This window comes from Staurois parvus, unplaced genomic scaffold, assembly GCF_062004578.1.
Source record: "Staurois parvus isolate SC_StPar_1 unplaced genomic scaffold, SC_StPar_1.0 ptg000256l, whole genome shotgun sequence".
Taxonomy (NCBI): Eukaryota; Metazoa; Chordata; class Amphibia; order Anura; family Ranidae; genus Staurois; species Staurois parvus.
The window spans coordinates 316,934-336,425 of record NW_028318052.1 but is presented as its reverse complement, the minus strand read 5'-3'; the positions used below and the strand labels follow the sequence as shown (position 1 = coordinate 336,425).

Sequence of the window (19,492 nt, the reverse complement as noted above, 5' to 3'; positions counted from 1 at the left end):
CAAAGAACTGAGTGCTGTGCATTTATTAAAAATTCAGCATTGTTAGAACCATAATGGCAGCTGCTATTAAGATGAAATGCCAACTGCTTTCCCAAGATGAATATCTGTAGCACAGTTATTAAAGTATATTTTATTAAATAATTTCTATACAATCCATGTTTGGGGGGTTGATGTATATTTGAAACATCATGAAAGGGTCAATGAGCTGAAGAGTTCGGGGACCCCCAATTTAGCGTTACATCTACTTTAAAATCATCTCATTGTCCTTGTTGAAGAATGTAAGAAATTAAAAGTGATGGCTGCATTCAATCAGTTTGATTGTTTTTTTTAATAAAAAGCTGGTTGGAAGGCACTAATTGTGAATAGCACAGATCAGCACAAATATCTGCTTAAAGCCACCCTGTCAAGGGGTTTAAAATTTTCAGTAGCGCTATCCTTTAATGAAAACACCTTTAAACTTTCCTGTTTAGTGGCCTGTTTGCAGAAACTTTCCTCTGTAGCCAGTTTTCCAGCATCGGTCCTATTCCAGGTTTGTGGAGAAGCATGTCCCCCCCCCCCGCTGGGCACTGTGGGTCCTCCAGGCAGACCCTACATCACTAATGTGTCTTGCTGTGACTAGGGATTAGGAGGAACCACAATGGCCAGACCTCTGATGACTCAAAAGAGTACCTGTCACCCACATTTGTCAGCACCTTGAAATATATATTAAGCGAAAAAAGTAATAAAACAAAAAAAAATTAAATGTTTAAGAAACCCCCCCCGTCTACACACACACATAAAATTTGCACACACCTTGGGCATAATTTTGCATATAGAAACACCGATTGCACAATACACATTAGGTAAAGCCACACACAGCAAACAGGGAAGGATAGTTTTAGGGCAAACATTTATAGGTAGAGATACTTAAGGTTTTTTTTGTTGTTTTACATTATGGTCACCTCAAACCCGACTTTGAAATCGTGCGACTTACAGTGAAGTCACACGATTTCAAAGTCGGGTGGCATGTCGATTTCAGGTACGATTTGCAAGCCTTCTGACACAGATGTCTATGCAAATCGCACCAAAAGTAGTGCTTGCACTACCTTAGAAATCGGTGCGGCTCCAACAAAGTCGAAACGAAACCGATATGACTGCTCTAATTGCAGACAATAGGGTGCGACTTGGCATGTGATTTTCAAATCGCATAGCATGCAAATTACATGCCAATTCGCATCCAGTGTGACCCAGGACTTAAATAACAAACATGTTACACTTACCTGCTCTGTGCAATTCCGATTCTCTTCTTCTCTGGTCCCCTGCCAGTACTCCTGCCCCCCCCCCCCCCTTTTGACCAGTTCCCCAAATAGCAAGCCACTTGCTGTTTGGGGAACTGGTGTGTGATCACTCCCAAGCCCGTCCTATGCGTCTATAACACATATTAACACATATTGAGCTCCCTCTCTCCTCATTGGCTTACTGGCTGTGATTGACACATTGAGAAGAGAAAGACTCGGGACAGCCAAGGCTCCTGTGTACATCACTGAATCGAGAGGGGGCTCAGGTGAGTATTAGGAGGAGCAGCACACAGCCTTCATACATAGAATGCATAAAAGGTAAAAACTTTCTACCTTAACATCCACTTTATTCTAAACTGATGAGCTGTAAAGTTTTTTTTAAAGCGTCACCTACATACTGTACAAGTTTTGGGTATAATACTGTAGCTTTTTGTAGTTGTGGGTGCATGCAATTTTAAAACATAACATATTAAGTATTTACACATTTGATACTGTCTCATTATCCAGAAAAAAAGTTGGAAATTATATTGTGTTTGATTGTACTGAAATCATTTTTTTGTGTATTTGTACAGAAGCTATAAATTTAATGAATTCATATTTAAATATCTTTACATTTTGCAGAACCTCTGCTTTCAAAAAATTTACAATAGAAAAAATATGTATTTGAGCCCACTTACAAAGAAATGAACGGTCTACAATTTTTATCATAGGTGTATTTGGAATGATCGAGACAGAATATCAACCAAAAATCCAGAAAAAAACACACATGATACAAATGTTATAAAATGAGCTGCAGTTCAGTGAGTAAAATAAGTATTTGATTCCCTACCAAGCATCAATAATTCTGGCTCCCACAGACTGGCTATGCGCTCATGTGGCCCACAGATTAGTCCTGTCAATTTAGGAAGGTGCTCCTAACAACAAATTGTTATGTGTATAAAAGACACCTGTCCACAAAATCTCTTTCTTGGGTACCACCATGGGCAAGACCAAAGAGCTGTCAAAGGACGTCAGGGACAATATTGTAGATCTAAAATATGAAAATAGTGAAGGTATAAGACCAAACTGTGCTAAATGTGTATATAATTAATAGTTTATCACTACTATATCTGTGTAGACAAAGGAGCATGGGGGAGCTCTTGTCCATAATGGGCATTGTATTGACACAGCTCCAGATGATCCACATTGGCTCACAATTGATATGATCAATTGGGCATACACCCACGGGTCCTTAAAGAATTGAGCTCTGTCATTTCAAAGCCATTGTTTCTAATTTTTAGGGACTCTTTAATGACTGGCATAGTACCACTGGATTGGCGTAAGGCCAATGCGGTGCCAATATTTAAAAAGGGGTCAAAATCTTTACTAAGTAATTATAGACCTGTTAGTTTAAATTCTATAGTTGGGAAGATACTGGAGAGTTTAATAAAAGACCACATAGATGAGTTCTTGCTGGAAAAAAATATTTTAAGCAACAGAAAGCATGGATTCATGAAAGACAGAAGTTGTCAAACAAATCTAATTTCTTTTTATGAGGGGGTGAGCAAAACCTTGGACAGAGGGGTGGAGGTGGACGTGGTATACTTGGATTTTGCAAAAGCGTTTTGACACAGTTCCCCACACACGACTTATGTGTACGGTAAAGTCTACGGGCTTGGAAAAATCTGTATGTAAATAAATAGAAAACTGGCTAAAAGATCATATTCAAAGAGTAGTGGTTAATGATTCATACTCTGAATGGTCTAGGGTTATCTGTGGTGTACCCCAAGGTTCAGTGTTCGGACCCTTACTTTTTAATATATTTATAAACAATATAGGGTCTGAGATTAAAAATCCCATTTCAGTCTTTGCAGATGACACCAAGCTTTGCAGTGGAATAACGTCCTTACAGGATGTCTTCAACTTACAAGCCGACCTCAATGCACTGTTTAATTGGGCAACTATGTGGCAAATGAGGTTTAATGTTGATAAATGTAAGGTTATGCACTTGGGGGCTAAGAATATGCATGCATCATACATACTAGGGGGAGTACAACTGGGGGAATCAATGGTGGAGAAGGATCTGGGAGTTCTGGTAGATCACAAGCTTAATAATGGCATGCAATGCCAAGCTGCGGTTTCTAAAGCGAGCAAAATCCTCTCTTGTATTAAAAGAGGTATAAACTCCAGAGAGAGAGAGATATCATATTACCCCTGTACAAATCATTAGTAATGCCTCATCTGGAATATGCAGTTCAGTTTTGGGCACCAATTCACAAAAAGAGCATTGGGGAACTGGAGAAAGTACAAGGAAGGGCAACTAAACTGATACGAGGCATGGAGGAGATCAACTATGAGGAAAGATTAGAGGAACTGAATTTATTCTCTCTTGAGAAGAGGAAAATAAGGGGGAATATCAACATGTATAAATACATCAGTGGTTCATATAGTGAATTCGGTGTAGAGCTATTCACCCTGAGGTCATCACAGAAGACAAGGGGGCACTCTTTACATCTGGAGGAAAAGAAATTTAATCTCCAAACACGGAAAGGTTTCTTCACATTGAGAGCTGTGAAAATGAGGAATAGTCTCCCTCAAAAGTTGGTTCTGGCCAGCTCAGTGGATTGCTTCAAAAAAGGCCTGGATTCTTTCTTGGATACACAGAATATAACTGGATACTAACATTTATAGGTAAAGTTGATCCAGGGAATAGTCGATTGCCTCTCGGGGGATCAGGAAGGAATTTTGTTCCCAGCAGGAGCAAATTGGATCGTGCTTTGATGGGGGTTTTTTGCCTTCCTCTGGATCAACTGTGGGTATTGGATTATAACTTTTTTTTTTCTATGGTTGAACTGGATGGACTTTTGTCTTTTTTCAGCCAGACTAACTATATATGTGTATAAACCACTATGCTGCCACTTTAAAATATAATAAACATAAGCAAATAAACACTTAAAAAAAGTATTCCGGTGGCGCATAAATCAATTGTCAGTGTAAAAAATTCCTTATAAAAAAAAATATATATATATAATATTTTCCACATAAAAAATATTAATTGTGTAACAATAATTAATAATATTCCAAACGAAAAAAACAAATAACTCAGTCCAAAAAGTGTTGCCTCTATTGTGTGGAGGATGCTGGACTTTCTTCACTAGTTCTCCTAACTTTGTACCTTCATCAACGGATCTCCCAACACACAGGTTCTTCTCTGGAGGGATTGTCCTGGATCCAGTCGTAGCCAGTGAGATCAGAACAAGTGATTGGGATGATTGGAGTGTGGAGCATTGGGAGGAGAAATTTGTGTGCTGGAGTTTGGAAGCATTTGTCCTGGGATTCCATTGTCTCAAGATTAAGGAGCATAAAATATCACAAATGATCTGATTTAGTCCTTGAAAGATTGTCAATGAAAGCTTACTGTGCCAACCATGAGAGTGGGACGCAACACTTTTTGGTGAGTGCACACCTGAGAGGGGAGCACCACACATTTATATATGTATATATTTTTGTACAAGTTTTTTCACGGGGTGATTGTTTTATGGACTGAGTTATTTGGACTTTTCGTTTGGAATATCATCAATTATTTATTGTTATACCATTAATATTTTTTATGTGGAAAATATAATATATATATATATATATATATATATATATATATATAAAACAAGTAATTTTTTACACTGACAATTGATTTATGCGCCACTGGAATACTTTTTTGAAGTGTTTTTTTGCTTAAGATTGTAGATCTGCATAAGGCTGGAATAGGCTACAAGACCATCAGCAAGAAGCTTGGAGAGGAGACAACTGTTGGAGTGATTATTTGCAAATGGAAGAAATACAAAACAATCATCAATCGCCCTAAATCTGGAGCTCCATGCAAAATTTTGCTTCATGGGGCAAGGATGATCATGAGAAAAGTGAGGGATCAGCCCAGAACTACAGGAGCTTATGTATGATTTCAAGGCAGTTGAGACAACAGTCACCAAATAAACCAATGGCAACACAATAAGCCGCTATGGATTGAAATCCTGCAGTGCCCACAAGGTCCCCCTCCTCAAGAAGACACATGTACAGGCCCATCTGAAGTTTGCCAATGTACACCTAATGATTCGGAGAAGGATTGGAAGAAAGTGCTGTGGTCAAAAATTGACCTCTTTGGCATTAACTCGACACGCCGTGTTTGGAGGAAGAAAAATGCTGACTATGACCCTAAGAACACCATCCCTACAGTCAAGCATGGAGGTAGAAACTTTATGCTTTGGGGCTGTTTCTCTGCTAAAAGGTACAGGCCGGCTTTGCCGCATGGGGCCAATGGACGGGGCCATGTATTGTAAAATCTTGTATGAGAACCTTCTTCCCTCAGCCAGAACACTGAAGAAGGATCTTGGATGGGTCTTTCAGTATGACAATGACCCAAAACATACTGCCAAGGCAACAAAGGGGCGGCTTAAGAAGAAGCACATTAAGGTCACGGAGTGGCCTAGTCAGTCCCCAGAACTTAATACTATGGAAAATTTATGGAGGGAACTGAAACTTTAGGTTGCCAAGTGACAGCCAAGAAACCTTAAGGATTTAGAGAAAATCTGTAAAGAAGAGTGGACCAAAATCTCTCCTGAGATGTGTGCAAACCTGGTAACCAACTACAAGAAACGTCTTACCTCTGTGCTTGCCAACAAGGGGTTCTCCACCAAGTACTAAGTCATGTTTTGCTTGGGGACCAAATATTTATTTTACTCACTGAACTGCAACTCAATTTATAACATTTGTATCATGTGTTTTTTCTGGATTTTTGGTTGATATTCCATGTCTATCATTTAAAATACACCTATCATAAAAATTATAGACCCTTCATTTCTTTGTAAATTGGTAAATTTACAAAATCTGCAGGGGATCAAATACATTTTTTTCCCACTGTACAGTTTTGGGAGCCTTGTCATTTTTGAAGCATTTTACCATCAAAAAAATTTGAAAAATTGGTCCAGCAGCAAAAAAAAGTTTAACCACTTGCCTACTGGGCACTTATACCCCTTCCTGCCCAGGCCAATTTTCAGCTTTCAGCGCTATCGCATTTTGAATGACAATTGCGCGGTCATGCAATATTGTACCCATATGAAATTTATATTTTTTTTTTCACACAAATTGACGTTTTGTTTTGGTGGTATTTAATCGCCACTGGGTGCTTTATTTTTAGCACTATAAAACAAAAAAAGAGAGCAAAAAAAAATGTGAAAAAAAAGTTTTTCTTTGTTTCTATTATAAAATTTTGCAAACAGGTAATTTTTCTCCTTCACTGATGTGCTTTGATGAGGCTGCACTGATAGGCAATACTGATGGGCACTGATAGGCAGCATTGATGGGCACTGATAAGGTGGCACGGATAGGCAGCACTGATGATGGGCACTGATAGGTGGCACTGATATGCAGCACTAATGGGCGGCACTGCTGGGCACTGTTGGTGGGCACTGCTGGGAACAGGTGGGTGGCACTGTTGGGCACAGGTGGGAACAGGTGGGGGGCACTGATGGGCACAGGTGGGTGGCACTGCTGGGCACTGATCATAAGGGCACTGATCATCAGTGCCCTGATGATCAGTGCCGATCTGTTCTCTGATAGCTGCCGGTTATCGGCAGTACTTTCCTCACGCTGAAAAGTGCAGCCGATAACCGGCAACTGTATTTACACAGTGATCTGCTATGTCATTGGACACAGCTGATCACGTGGTAAAAGGCCACTGGGATTGGCCTTTTACATCACGTGATCAGCTGTGTCCGTAGGACACAGCAATCATGAAGATCGCCGGGTGCACACCATTGGGGGTGCATGGGAGGGTGCGTTCTGGGAGGCCGTCATATGACACCCTCCCGGAACTGGACAATCGCGCTGTAGCCGTCATTCAGCTATAGCACTGTTGTAAAATGGTTAAAGAGCTACTCCAGGCAAAATGTGTATTTTTCCATGCCATGGGTCTGTACCCACACTGCATGGGTTAACTGCTCATTTCATCTAGGGGATTGCAGATATATACTTAAATAATCCACCGATCCTCCGAGCGCAGGACTGGTCCCCGCTGTTCCTGCCCCCCACACGCTAGCGGTTTGTGAATGGACTGTTCCTGATGTCATCACACCCATAGGCGGCTCTGGACATGAGGACAACAGGAATAATCCACCTCTGGATGTAGGAGAGTGCTGTATTCTGGAGGATCAGAGGATTGGGTAAGTATAGCTTTTCCTTATGCCCCTGGACAAAACGAGCGGTTAACCCATACAGTGGAGGCACAGCCCCACTGCATGGCAAAATACAAATTTTGCCTGGAGTTCTGCTTTAACATACATATCTAAAGTCAACTTTTCTGCCCCATTGTGGATGGTGTGTGGAAAAGAAATAGGCTCCGTCACATTTTTATTGCTGCACATTTACCTGTGGTGGATATTCTCTTTACCCTGGTGACTGCTGACATTGGGATGCAAAGGAAGAAAAAAAAAAAAATCACAAATTTTGAGTTGTCACATAACAGAAACAGAGGCTAGATTTTCCAATGATGACTCTTGCTCTGATGACAACTGTTTAAGATATGATCTTCCTTACTTTAAAGAGCCCCACCTTACTTCTTGTGTCTCGAGACAAGAAATTAAGGAAAAACTTCCCAATGGGACTAGGAAAGTGATGCCTGCTGTCTTCTTGTGCCCTACTGCAAATAGAATACAGAGGTTTACACGCTCTGCCACCAGTGTGCCTTGCATTTATTTTCAGCAAATGCAGGGTGGTCTCTGATTGGACTCTGAGTTGGGGTATTCTCCACCTTTCCATTTTGATCAGGTAGCACTTTAAATTCACTGAAAAAAATGCAAGGTGTTCTGTGCCCGTGCTGAGCAGACAAACCTTTGGTTACTATGCAGCAGGGGAGCCACCTGGCACAGAGTCCAGAAGACAGCAATGATCACTGCAGTAGCAGAGACTACAGTGATTTCCAGTTTCCACACAGATCCCACAGCTATGGCATGCATATATATATGTCCACTGGTTGAAGCTGGACCAATGTTACTATATTATAAAATCCATACCTGGAATTCAACTGTAAGTCATTTATAAACATGTCTTTTTAAATCTCAGGATTTCCTCAAGCTATAGAAAATCTTAACAAGTTTGCCAAGTAAGGATCAAAAAAAGCTGACTCAAATACTACCCTTTTCTTATCATTTATAGATCTTGTCCAAGAAAACTTGAGCCATTAAAGAAGAATTACAAATATGGATATTTTTGCTTAGTTAGATTGGTCCTGCTTGGAACAATGTAACTATGCATATACAGTTGTGTTCAAAATAATAGCAGTGTGTTGAAAAAAGTGAATAAAGCTCAAAATCCTTCTAATAGCTTTTATTTCCATACACACAAATGCATTGGGAACACTACACATTCTATTCCAAATCAAAACATGAAGAAAAATATATCAAATTTGTGTTGTTCCTCTAAAAAAATTGAAGAAAAGTGAATATTAGACTGTTCATAAAAATAGCAGTGTTTGTATTCTTCTTTACAAACTCAAACATTCACTATATAAACTGAAAAATGTTTAAAGATTTTGCTTTCCTTTGAATCACTTAATATTTAGTTGTATAAGCACTGTTTCTGAGAACTGCTGTACATCTATGTTGCATGGAGTCAACCAACTTCTAGCACCTGTGAACAGGTATTCCAGCCCAGGATGATTGGACTACATTCCACAGTTCTTCTCTATTTCTTGGTTTTGCCTCAGAAACTGCATTTTTGATGTCACCCCACAAGTTTTCTATTGGATTAAGATCCGGGGATTGGGCTGGCCCCTCCATAACGTCAATTTTGTTGGTCTGGAACCAAGATGTTGCACGTTTACTGGTGTGTTTGGGGTCGTTGTCATGTTAGAACACCCATTTCAAGGGCATTTCTTCTTCAGCATAAGGCAGCATGACCTCTTCAAGTATTCTGATGTATTCAAACTGATCCATGATCCCTGGTATGCGATAAATAGGCCCAACACCGTAGTATGAGAAACATCCCCATATCATGATGCTTGCGCAACCATGCTTCACTGTCTTCACAGTGTACTGTGGCTTGAATTCAGTGTTTGGGGGTCGTCTGACAAACTGTCTCCGGCCACTAGACCCAAAAAGAACAATCTTACTTTCATCAGTCCACAAAATGTTGCGCCATTTCTCTTTAGGCCAGTCAATGTGCTCTTTGGCAAATTGTAACCTCTTCAGCACACGTCTTTTTTTCAACAGTGGGACTTTGCGGGGGCTTCTTGCAGATAGCTTGGCTTCACATAGGCGTCTTCTAATTGTAACAGTACTCACAGGTAACTTTTCACCTTCTTTGATCTTCCTGGAGCTGATTGTTGGCTGAGTCCTTGCCATTTTGGCTATTCTTCTATCCATTCGAATGGTAGTTTTTTGCTTTCTTCCACGTCTTTCAGGTTTTGGTTGCCATTTTAAAGTATTTGCAATCATTTTAGCTGAGCAGCCTATCATTTTCTGCACTTCTATATGTTTTCCCCTCTTCAATCAACTTTTAATCAAGGTACGCTGTTCTTCTGAACAATGTCTGTAACGACCCATTTTCCTCAGAATTTCAGAGAGAAATGCACTGTAACCAGCATGTAGAACATTTGCTACCTTCCTTCCTTAAATAAGGGCAATAATTGCCACCTATTTTTCAAAGAATGAATGACCTCACTAACAGAACTCCACACTGCTATTATTTTGAACATGCCCCTTTCAATTAGTGATTCAATTATACAGAATCAGCAGCATGCATGTCATGACTGTTGGGTCTGTTGGATTTCTATTACTCTACTACACCTGCTAGTAAATTATTTGCCATGTAGAAATATCATTTCTACCAAAAACAGTGATTGATCAGGTTAGTGATGTCTGACTGCTATTATTTTGAACAAAACTGTACCATACCTATGGGATCCCTCTAGAAGATGGAAATCACTGTAGTAGACACCACTAATCCAGTGATTGCCACTTGCTTCGGGATCTCGTGCTGAACAGCTGCATCATGAACACAAGAGGTGAGCTGCTGGGCACAGGCACCATACAGCACTGCTTTCCATTTTCTCAATAAATGAAAAACATTCTCTGATTGAATGAGGTGGAGAGCATGACATTTCCACCCTACCTCTCCATCTCGTCTACAGAACGTTTTGCATCCATTGAGAAAATGCAAAGTGATCCATGAATGGCGCCTGTGCCGAGCAGGTGACCTCCTGAGTTCACAATACAGCAGTGCAGCAGCTCTGCACAGGACCTGGCAGCTAAAAGAGATCGCTGGAGTAGTGGTATCTAATACAGTGATATCTAGCTTCACGTGATTCCACAGGTATGGTACAGGCATAGGTATCCCTACCTGGAATTCTTCTTTAAAGCAGATCTTTACCCTCCAAGGCATGTTGCCTCCCATACACCCCTCCTCCCCTCCACTGCAGAAATCCGGCGTGGTTTTTTTTTTGTCTTTTATTTATTTATTTTTACAAAGCCTTGGCCAGCCTCCCCATTCACATCATTCGCCTAAGCGAATGACGTGTACTTTGCTCTCTCCACCTCCTGGGATATGTACTTCACACATCCCAGGATACATAGTCCTTCATTGGGAAAGGAAGAGAATGGGCGCTAGGTGGCTTAACCTGGAAGAGGCAGCAGCTTACTGATGGCGTCACAGAAGAATCGAGGGAAAAAGAAGCAGATCTTAGCAGGATAATGCTGGATCTGCTTGGCGGGCGAGTACCCTAAATGATCAGGACCTGCAACCAGCTAAGTGGGGGTTACAAAAATGGGGGGGTAGGGAACGTGAAGATCTACTTTAAAATGGTTATAAAGCCTAACCATATTTTACCTCAATGCATTTCTTGCATTAAGGTAAAAAATGTTTAGGCATCAGTATCCCCCTTCACCCCCCCCCCCCGACCACTTTTACTTACCTTCGATCCAGCGCTGTGCACGTCTACAGCTCTTCTCTCCCCTCAGTTTTGGGTCTCACAGGCTTTGCTGGGGCACTGGGAGCCATCAGCTCCCGCTGGTAAACAAAACCAGTAACCAGGCAGTGGGGGGGGCTGAGTCCTGCTGTCTGTGTCAATGGATGCAGACAGCAGAGCTTGGGAGCGAACCCGCACAAGTGACAAAGTAGGAAGCAGCTTCCTATGGGGGCACTGAACAGAGGGGAGAAGCCAGGAGCACCATCTGGGAACCTGAGAAGAGGAGGTTCGGGCCCGCTCTGTTCAATTCCATTGTACAGATCAGGTGAGTATGAACCTGTTTGTTATTTTTTAAAGAAAATAAAAATTGTGTTTATAACCACTTTAACCCTAAAAAAAATTATATATATATATATTACATATACAAACACACACACAGTATAACTTTATATAGATGATAATCTTGATGCTGCATGGATTGAGTAACAGGTTGAAATAGACTTGCATTAAAGCATCAATGACATCATACATGGACTATACCATCCAACCGTGGGGTTCTTCATCTATTGTTTACAATGCCAACTGCCATTATCTACAAATCATGCTTTATTCTGGGATTGTGGGTTATTACACCCATATATCTAGAAAAATCCAATGTAATACAATCAAAACATTTAACTAATAAAACTAGAGATCTTCAAGCAACCCTTCCATATGCTTTAATGCATATAACTGAACAAGAATATATTTTATAAACAATTCCAGCTGTCCAAATTTCCCCCTAAAATATCGAAGCCTGCGCTACACGGAAAAGGCATAAAAGACTGTACGGTGCAGATTGAAAGGTGTAGTGCTCCCTTTCTGTTTGCGGCCTACAATGGAGATGTTTCTAATGGTTTTCTCCCCCTCCCATTCACTGGTAGGAGGAATGCAGCTATCCAGAATTATCAGCTATTCACTTCCCTCCCCCAGCAGAACAACAGATGGTCTTACAGAGTGGGTGATGAGGATACCACTCAAGAGTACAAGAAGCTGTATTCTCTACTAGAATCACCTCCAAGCAAAGCATTTTTTTTCAATCAGTTGTTTAATTGCTTCCTCTATCCATTTGTACTCCAATTCATTCATGTCTAAAATGAAATTCGAATTGTTCTCATGATCCAGGTGGCATACTCTTTAGGTCAAGGTTAACATGTAATTGGAGAGGAGGAATCAGTACTGTGTCATTATAATCTGTCATTTTTTTTTTCTTTTAGCATCGATTTTGTCTACCGTACAGCTTTCTTTTAATTTGAGCCAATCAGACCTAACAGGTTTTCTCTCTCTTACAAAGAGCGACAGCAGTGCTTTCCATTCTCCATTGCCAGAAAGTGACAGCGGCAAGCAAAATCAGATTTTAGAGTATGTTATATCAACGGTATGGGCGTTACAAAAAAAAAAAAAAAAGGGAAAACCCACAAATGATGCACTTGGAAAAAAAATCTGTCAACGCACAGCACAATGCAACCACTGCCCCCCCCCCCCCCCCAATAAAAAAGAAATCTATGACTATGCAATAATGACTAGTGAGCGGCTCCTATATGGAAGCATTGTATTCCTGCAGCCAGGCTCAGGTAGACTGCACCACTGCCCTGCTCAATGTGGCTGCTATTCCAATGGAAAGGCACAGCTAAATAAATATATAAATGGCACCGCTCTGACCTCCCTTTCCCAGCCCAATCCGCTAACCATTACATCATAAGAACAGACATATGAAGCGAGGAAGGAGTGAAGGGAAGAAAAGAAGTCTCCATCACAAGCCAGCCATTGTCGTGAGCTGGTCACCAAGCAGCCACCGTTACCGAATTGGCCACAACCTATACAGTCCCTATTGCGCTAGTCTCATTTCTCACCGGCAGCATCGGGGGGAAGAAGAAGGAGCCGCGGTCCGCTCTCCGAACATCAATCAATCATCCGAGCGAGGTGCACGGTCACCGGAAATACCGTGCCTAAGGCGATGACCCAGCAGAGAATAACGGGAGGGGCGGAGCGTGCGCGGCCGAGGCGGTGTCTGGCAGGGAGCGGTTCTCTCAGGGCTCCCTCTGCGTACAATCAAGCTGGCGAGCCGAGCGCTGTTTACCCCTGTTGTTGCAGTCCTTCTCCGCTCAGATGGTGTGTGCCTGTCTTTTACCAAGCGGGGCGGAGCCTGTCATTGCCAAGGCGGTGCCATGGTGACTACATCACCGTTAGATGATGAGACCTGTCATCCGCACCCAGGGGCCATTGTGGCGATTTTTGTGGTGCCGCAGGCTAGGTGGAACATGACGAGGGGAATGCATGTTCACATGGATCCATTTATTTGCTGATTTATTACCAGTGTGTGGGAGAACCGAGCAAAGAAAAGCGGCTTATTGTCACAGCTCACTGTGCCAACATTTCAAGGAGCCCTAAGGCCAGAAAAAACATACAGCTTCGATGATTGGATGATATTAGGACATGTGATGATTGCTGGCTTCCTGAGAAGGCTAGTCACCGGGCCAACACCATCAAACGGCTTTGGTGCTTTTGGGGTATAACCTCTTACCGCTCACATAAAGCGTCGGCAAGGAGGGGGGCATTAGTGCCCACGTGCCGCACATACACGTCCATGGCTGCTGAGAGCGTGCTCCCGGTCTTTAGTAACTGGCCCTCCTATCAACTCCCCAATCATGAGGCAGTACAAGGTTTTACCACTGTGAAAATATATGTAGCGCTCAGGGGCGGACTGACCATTTGGAAACTCGGGCACTGCCCGAGGGCCCGGGGTCACTAGGGGGCCCCATGAGATGCCCCTGGTACCTTTTTCATAGGCTTTTTTGAGTTTGGGCAAGGACAGAGGGGTTCCATGATCCCCTATTGCCCATGAGTTGTCAGTCCGACCCTGGTAGCGCTACTCTCGGAGCTGCAGGAGTACTGTCCAAATTTCCCCCAAAAGCTTTGCCCCACAGCCAGGCACAAAGGCTCATTCACATGTTTCTGCAATGACTGGTCTATAGATGTTATTTTTATTTTAGAGAACTTGGATAGGGAATTAGGTGGGATACTCCAAAAACAAGAACTATGTACCGTTGAGGACTTTAGGTATTCTTCCAGATAAGTTATGACGAAGACATGCTGGTAGGTTAATTGGATCCTGTCTACATTGGCCCTAATATGTGTATGTATGAATGTGAGTTAGGGACCTTAGATTGTACACCCCTTGAGGGTTAGGGATGGATGTAAATGTACAATATATATGTAAAGTGCTACGTAAATTGACGGCACTATATAAGTACCTGAAATAATAAATGCCGAAATCTGTGCTTGAAACAAACAGTAGAATTCATCTTTAACCTCCCTAGCAGTCTGATTAGTTCAGATTTTTGGTGCTGAAAGCGGTACCATTTTTTTGCATGGAAATATGTATTTGTTTTTATTGTAGGCCTGTAATTTAGGAATAACTTACTGAAATCTGTCCGAACAAGAGTCTAGTAAACATTCCGGATATGATAAAACTTGAAACACAAAATCATAAATTATAATTTAATAAATAATCATAAAAAATAATAATATAATAATAAATTTAATTAAATAATATAATCAAACCAAAAACACTGAAATTTGAAATATAGCGCCAAATTCACACATCACTGAGCAAAGTTGCAGAATCGTTTTCAGTGTCTGATGATGAATTTCCCCCACGAATCATTATCACTCAATTCTGCAAGTAGTTCTGATTTACTATCGCTGTTCTCTAGCTGGTCTAAAACCGCTTTTGACATAAAGGGACACTTTTTGGACGCCATGGACTTTTCTAAGTTTCCAGGCAGAAAGAACAGTAAAAATGCAGGCAGGGCACAGGACAAAGCACTCGGGACAGAATGTATGTGAAATGCTTTGAAACAGCAATGTTTTACTATGTAATAATCATTTTAAAAAAAATCTAATTTTTAAAAAATTTCAAATTTGCCGCCGGTTCCGGCGCCCGTACGTCCCAACATCACAGGGACCGGAACACGGATGCCGGCATCGGCCGGAGGAGATGGCCGGGGACGCATCACGGGAGCGAAGGACAAGGTAAGCGCTGCAGGGACTCCCTATGCAAACGCTGCATGGTAAGCCTGAGTGTAGCTCAGGGTTACCGCTTTTGGTACTGAAACTCTACCCCGAGCTACACTCGGGAATACCGCTAGGGAGGTTAAGGCAGTAGTTCTAGTAGTACCAACTAAAGCAGAGTCCCTTTAGGCAGGAGATTAAGTGGACAAAGTTCTTCAGGAACACCAGCCGGAGTTCCCTTTAGCTAGATCTGCACCTGACTCCCTAGCACCAGAGGGGTTAAAGTAGCACAGAGTCTCTAAGATCCTGTTCCTGCCCAGCCTATAGCAGAATGAAAGCTGGACAATACTTTCATTGATCCAGGTGGACATCATATGATGGGGCCACGCTGTGGCAAGATCTGTCACCAGCTGTGGATGACTGAACAGTGTACTGGCCCACTGCTGGTACCATGTGACCAATCACAGCAGGTCACATGACAGTTGTAAACAATGGATGGCTTCCTTTCATGTCATCCATTGTGTTGGTAGCTATGATTGGTCACATGACCACATGGTTCAGACTGCGCCAATCACAGCCCATCTGTGCCATGTGATTAGCTGTGGCCAATCACAGCTAATCAGAACAAACAAAAACTGAATGAATCAATTTCATTCAGTAAAATGCTTATAGCAATGAAATTCATCAAATATTGATCACACCAGTCAGTGTCCCTGATCACTGCCACACAAGGTATATAATGATGCTGTACTGCACTGGTGATAGTAAAAAAAAATGGAGAGAATGTTTTTTTCATTTTCAAAAAAATTATGACAAAAAACAGTACAACTTCAAAAACCTTACCATGCTTGTTACTAAATACCTTGGACTAGCTACTTTACAAAAAAGGGGTAATTTGGGGAACATCTGTACTGTCCTGTATTGATTGGCCATCATTACATCATTATTTTTTTATTTTTATATATACTGTATATATACAAATGCATCTCTGTACATTAGAATATCATCAAAAAGTTAATTTATTTCAGTAATTCAATTTAAAAAGTGAAACCAATATATTATATATATTCATTGCATATAAAGTGATATATTTCAAGTATTTCTTTCTTTTTAATTTTGATGATTATGGCTTACAGCTAGTAATGTTGGCTTACTGAAAAGTATATCCATGTACAGTATAGTACGCACTCAATACTTGGTCGGGCTTTTTTTGCATGAATTACAGCATGAATGCGGCGTGACATCGAGGCGATCAGCCTGTCGCACTGCTGAGGTGTTATGAAAGCCCAGGTTTCTTTGATAGTGGCCCTCAGCTCCTCTGCATTGCTGGGTCTGGTGTCTCTCATCTTCCTCTTGACAATGTCCCACAGATTCTCTATGGGGTTTAGGTCAAGCGAGTTTGCTGGCCAATCAAGCACAGTGATACCATGATCATTAAACCAGGTATTGGTACTTTTGGCAGTGTGGGCAGGTACCAAGTCTTGCTGGAAAATGAAATAAGCATCTCCATAATACTGGTCAGCAGAGGGAAGCATGAAGTGCTCTAGAATTTCGTGATAAGAGGGCTGCGCTGACTTTGAACTTGATAAAACACAATGGACCAACACCAGGAGATGACATGGCTCCCCAAATCATCACTGACTGTGGAAACTTCACACTGGACCTCGTGCAACTTGGATTCTGTGCCTCTTCACTCTTCATTCAGACTATGGCATCTTGATTTCAAAATGAAATGCAAAATGTACTTTTATCTGAAAATAGGACACTGGACTACTTAGCAACAGTTCAGTCTTTTTTCTCCTTAGCCCAGGTAAGAAGCTTGTGATGTTGTCTCTGGTTCATTAGTGGCTTGCAACAAGGAATGTGACAGTTGTAGCCCATGTCCTGGATACATCTGTGTGTGGTGGCCCTTGAAGAACTGACCCAAGCCATAGTCCACTCTTTGTGAATCTCCCCCAAATTGTTGAATGGCCTTTACTTCACAATCCTTTCAAGACTGCGGTTATCCTTGTTCATTGTTCACCTTTTTCTGCCACACTTTTTCCTTCCACTCAACTTTCCATTACTATGCTTGGATACAGCACTCTGTGAACAGACAGCTTCTTTAGCGACCTTTTGTGACTTACCTTCCTTGTGGAGGGTGTCAAGTCAACAGTCTTCCCCATGATTGTGTAACCTACTGAACCAGACTGAGAGACCATTTAAAGGCTCAGGAAACCTTTACAGGTGTTTTGGGTTAATTAGTTGATTAGAGTGGGACACCATGGGGAAGATTTATTAAAGCTGGCACAGACAGAATCTGGTGCAGCTGTACATTGTAACCAATCAGATTCTATAATATAATAAAACTTGGAAGCTGATTTATTACTATGTACAGATGCACCAGACTCTGCACCAGTTTAAGTAAATCTACCCTCATAAGTCTACAATATTGAACTTTTTCACAATATGATAATTTTTTGACATACTGAATTTTGAGTTCTCACTTGCTGTAAGCCATAATCATTAAAATTAAAAGAAATGCTTGAAATATATCACTGTGTGTAATGAATGTACAGTCAGGTCCATAAATATTGGGACATCGGCACAATTCTAACATTTTTGGCTCTATACACCACCACAATGTATTTGAAATGAAATGAACAAGATGTGCTTTAACTGCAGACTGTCAGCTTTAATTTGAGGGTATTTACATCCAAATCAGGTGAACGGTGTAGGAATTACAACAGTTTGCATAATTGCCTCCCACTTGTTTAGGGATCAAAAGTAATGGGACAGAATAATAATCATAAATCACACTTTCACTTTTTAATACTTGGTTGCAAATCCTTTGCAGTCAATTACAGCCTGAAGTCTGGAACGCATAGACATCACCAGACGCTGGGTTTCATCCCTGGTGATGCTCTGCCAGGCCTCTACTGCAACTGTCTTCAGTTCCTGCTTGTTCTTGGGGCATTTTCCCTTCAGTTTTGTCTTCAGCAAGTGAAATGCATGCTCAATCAGATTCAGGTCAGGTGATTGACTTGGCCATTGCATAACATTCCACTTCTTTCCCTTAAAAAACTCTTTGCTTTTGCAGTATGCTTTGGGTCATTGTCCATCTACACTGTGAAGCGGCGTCCAATGAGTTCTGAAGCATTTGGCTGAATATGAGCAGATAATTTTGCCTGAAACAGTTCAGAATTCATCCTGCTGCTTTTGTCAGCAGTTACATCATCAATAAATACAAGAGAACCAGTTTCATTGGCAGCCATACATGCCCACGCTATGACCTTACCACCACCATGCTTCACTGATGAGGTGGTATGCTTAGGTTCATGAGCAGTTCCTTTCCTTCTCCATACTCTTCTCTTCCCATCACTCTGGTACAAGTTGATCTTGGTCTCATCTGTCCATAGGATGTTGTTCCAGAACTGTGAAGGCTTTTTTAGATGTCGTTTGGCAAACTCTAATCTGGCCTTCCTGTTTTTGAGGCTCACCAATGGTTTCCATCTTGTGGTGAACCCTCTGTATTCACTCTGGTGAAATCTTCTCTTGATTGTTGACTTTGACACACATACACCTACCTCCTGGAGAGTGTTCTTGATCTGGCCAACTGTTGTGAAGGGTGTTTTCTTCACCAGGGAAAGAATTCTTCAGTCATCCACCACAGTTGTTTTCCGTGGTCTTCCAGGTCTTTTGGTGTTGCTGAGCTCACCGGTTCGTTCCTTCTTTTTAAGAATGTTCCAAACAGTTGTTTTGGCCACGCCTAATGTTTTTGCTATCTCTCTGATGGGTTTGTGTTGTATTTTCACCCTAATGATGGCTTGCTTCACTGATAGTGACAGCTCTTTGGATCTCATCTTGAGAGTTTACAGCAACAGATTCCAAATGCAAATAGCACACTTGAAATTAACTCTGGACCTTTTATCTACTCATTGTAATTGGGATAATGAGGGAATAACACACCTGGCCATGGAACAGCTGAGAAGCCAATTGTCCCATTACTTTTGATCCCTTAACAAGTGGGAGGCACATATGCAAACTGTTGTAATTCCTACACCGTTCACCTGATTTGGATGTAAATACCCTCAAATTAAAACTGACAGTCTGCAGTTAAAGCACATCTTGTTTGTTTCATTTCAAATCCATTGTGGTGGTGTATAGAGCCAAAAATGTTAGAATTGTGTCGATGTCCCAATATTTATGGACCTGACTGTATATAACATATGAGTTTCACTTTTTGAAT

General features: G+C 41.4%; 1 protein-coding gene across 1 annotated transcript in view; it reads right to left on the bottom strand.

Moving 5' to 3' along the window:
• PTPRS (protein tyrosine phosphatase receptor type S) overlaps positions 1-13,384 on the bottom strand; it is a 531,027-nt gene extending 517,643 nt beyond the window's left edge. The window contains exon 1 of the mRNA XM_089681016.1: positions 13,104-13,384. The gene's annotated coding sequence lies outside the window, so the exon portion shown is untranslated. The remainder of the gene's footprint in view (positions 1-13,103) is intronic.
• Positions 13,385-19,492: the final 6,108 nt, after the last annotated feature.